The sequence below is a fragment of the Phalangium opilio genome, unplaced genomic scaffold, assembly GCF_054372755.1.
Source record: "Phalangium opilio isolate 3A_F unplaced genomic scaffold, DU_Popi_V2 ptg000105l_1, whole genome shotgun sequence".
Taxonomy (NCBI): Eukaryota; Metazoa; Arthropoda; class Arachnida; order Opiliones; family Phalangiidae; genus Phalangium; species Phalangium opilio.
The window spans coordinates 4,621,851-4,625,174 of record NW_028324207.1 but is presented as its reverse complement, the minus strand read 5'-3'; the positions used below and the strand labels follow the sequence as shown (position 1 = coordinate 4,625,174).

Here is a 3,324-nt window from a genome sequence, read left to right as displayed (position 1 = left end):
GACATTCTGTTCCACTATGGTTCGCAAATGCCAGGGGGTGGAGAAAGATTTCTATCTAGATTAGTGGGCGATTCTTGATGTCAGATTCAACATAAGTCTGCACGAACGTTTGGTTGAAAACGGCGCATTTCGGAGAGAACCATCTAGAATTTCAATGGCCAACCAATTCCCTCAATATGTCACCCATTGAAAACCGCTTGATGGAGGAAATAAAGGTTCACTGAAAAGGAGAATACCCACACTCAAAGTATAGCATGGGTCACAAAGTGGTGCCTACATTTGAGAAAGTGGTTGTGTTCATTGTCTTCAACTAATTGGGATTCGCCATAATCAAGATGACGAACCTTTCCCAAGAAACCCTTTATTTACAATGCGAAATTAGTACTATACTAAAGTTACACTAGTCTTAGCAGTGTATCCGATGGCAAATTATGGTCTAATTGACAATCAATGGAATCTGCTGAGCTGCACGAAGTATTAAATCCTTGAAGGTTAAGTAAGGACGCAATTAATGCAGAGTGTGTATATATTTTATTGAGAAAAACCCAACCAACATAACAAGTTAAATAAAGAATAAAGACACTTTGCTAATTACTATCCAACATTTATTCTTAATTATGAACATGGCTAGGATAAATACATTTATACGTTTTCATTTTTAATTTCATTATGCGATTAATATTTGATCATTTTCCCGTTGGCGTTTACAACCTGTTGCATTCTCTGCGGCATTGATGAAAACAGATTGCTTATGTAATTGGGCCGCTCGCCAACCTCTTCCCATGCGGCCTGGATGATGGTGAATAGTTCGTCCTTATCATTGGGAATTATATTGTTCTGGGATACAATCCTTTTCATAATCGCCCAGACGTTTTCGATTGGAGATAAGTCGGGTGAATTTCTTTGCCAGTTCATTATATCTATTAATCAAAAATGTCTTGATTAGAATCAAGACCTAAAAAGTATCGATAAGACTGAGGGTATCACTTGTCTGAAGGATCAGATATTAATTTTTCTTTTTAATTGAAACTTAAATGCATGCTTAAGAAAAAACAACGTTCCATTACCGTTTTCCGTTGAAATAAATTATTTTACTGGTAATCAATTTCAAAAATTTACTTATCTCGGCTTTTCGACCACAATTCCATTCCCCGAAAACATTTTATCATTACATTAATTACTTTTGGGAGAGTACGTGTATGGTTTTGCGTTTTAAAAGGTTCCTAAAGACGTTACATCCCCATTCGTGACCGGCACTCTTCGCAGTGGAACATTATAATTATTCTAAAACCAATGGCGCCAAATTCAATAGGGACAGTAACATCATAGTAGTTATAACGAACAGAAAGTCAAGAGAATGGCACCGGTAATGAGCAGCAAAAAGAGAGGAAAGTTTGCTTCAAGGTAGCAGAGGGACATGGTAGTGAAAATAGTAATCTAGAATTTTGTTCGTTCAAACCTTAATATATCATGTAAAATTCAAGTGAGGAGGCGGCACTACCTAGAAAGATCTATTTTGGCAGATAACAGCGAAAAAATTATGTTCTACACACACTGGAACTATGGGAGAGTTTCTGGGCCGCAGGTCGCACATGATGAAATTTCAACTTCAGTTTACATCAATTTTCCCTGGTAACTTTTAAAAGGTTGTTGTCATGGCTAAACAGACCGCTATTACAGCTTTTTATTGTTTTCAAGGTTTTTTTGACACGTTATCTCCCAAAAGTAATTAATGTAATGATAAAATGTTTTCGGGGAATGGAATTGTGGTCGAAAAGCCGAGATAAGTAAATTTTTGAAATTGATTACCAGTAAAATAATTTATTTCAACGGAAAACGGTAATGGAACGTTGTTTTTTCTTAAGCATGCATTTAAGTTTCAATTAAAAAGAAAAATTAATATCTGATCCTTCAGACAAGTGATACCCTCAGTCTTATCGATACTTTTTAGGTCTTGATTCTAATCAAGACATTTTTGATTAATATCTGTTCCTTCAGTCTTCATTTTAATTAAGAATGTTAAGAAACTGTATTACATTTTCAAAATCTGCACTAAGCAGAAACATATATAAAGGGGACCATAACTTTAGCTCAATCAGACATTTAGTTATAATGATACTTCAAAAAAAAAAGTAAATCAATAAAAGTTTGTATTCTTATTGTAATTAACATAATACAATTTTTACCAATCATTTATTGAAACGCGATGCGCCCCCCCTAAAAATTCCAGAAATAGGACCAAATTGACAATTTTACAAAATTTTTAAAAATGCTGATTTATGTCCGTTTAACATTTAGCTCAAAATTGTCATAAGCCCAATATGAAATTCGGATATCCTTAAAACTTCATAAAGACGATCCGAGATTGTCAATTTCAAACTTTTTTGCAGCATAAACTAACGTCTGTTTAATATTAAGCTTAAAACCTTAAACAATATATAGTCAGGGCTACCCTAAAAGTTCAAGCGCCCACAAGTACCCACAAGTACCCAAAAGTACCCACAAGTACCTACAAGTACCCTCAAGTACCCACAAGTACCCTCAAGTACCCACAAGTACCCACAAGTACCCACATGTACCCACAAGTACCCACATGTACCTACAAGAACCCACAAGTACCCACATGCACCCACAAGTACCTACAAGCACCCACAAGCACCCACAAGTACCTACAAGTACCCACAAGTACATACAAGTACCCACAAGTACCTACAAGCACCCACAAGCACCTACAAGTATCCACAAGCACCTACAAGCACCTACAAGCACCCACAAGTACCCACAAGTACCCACAAGTACCTACAAGTACCCACAAGTACCTAAAAGTACCCACAAGTACCCACAAGTACCCACAAGTACCTACAAGTACCCACAAGTACCTACAAGTACCCACAAGTACCCACAAGTACCCACAAGTACCCACAAGTACCTACAAGTACCCGCAAGTACCCACAAGTACCCACAAGTACCCACAAGTACCCACAAGTACCCACAAGCACCCACAAGTACCCACAAGCACCCACAAGCACCCACAAGTACCCACAAGCACCCACAAGTACCCACAAGCACCCACAAGTACCCACAAGCACCCACAAGTACCCACAAGCACCCACAAGTACCTACAAGCACCTACAAGTACCCACAAGTACCCACAAGCACCCACAAGTACCCACAAGTACCTACAAGTACCTACAAGTACCCACAAGTACCCACAAGTACCTACAAGTACCCACAAGTACCTACAAGTACCCACAAGTACCCACAAGTACCCACAAGTACCCACAAGTACCTACAAGTACCTACAAGTACCCACAAGTACCTACA

The 3,324-nt window shown here is 38.1% G+C and overlaps 1 long non-coding RNA gene across 1 annotated transcript; it reads left to right on the top strand.

Moving 5' to 3' along the window:
• Positions 1 to 926: 926 nt before the first annotated feature.
• On the top strand, positions 927 to 2,179 carry LOC149627441 (uncharacterized). The gene is made up of 2 exons (XR_016374598.1): positions 927 to 1,420; positions 1,485 to 2,179. It is a non-coding gene; the product is annotated as an uncharacterized LOC149627441 (long non-coding RNA).
• Positions 2,180 to 3,324: the final 1,145 nt, after the last annotated feature.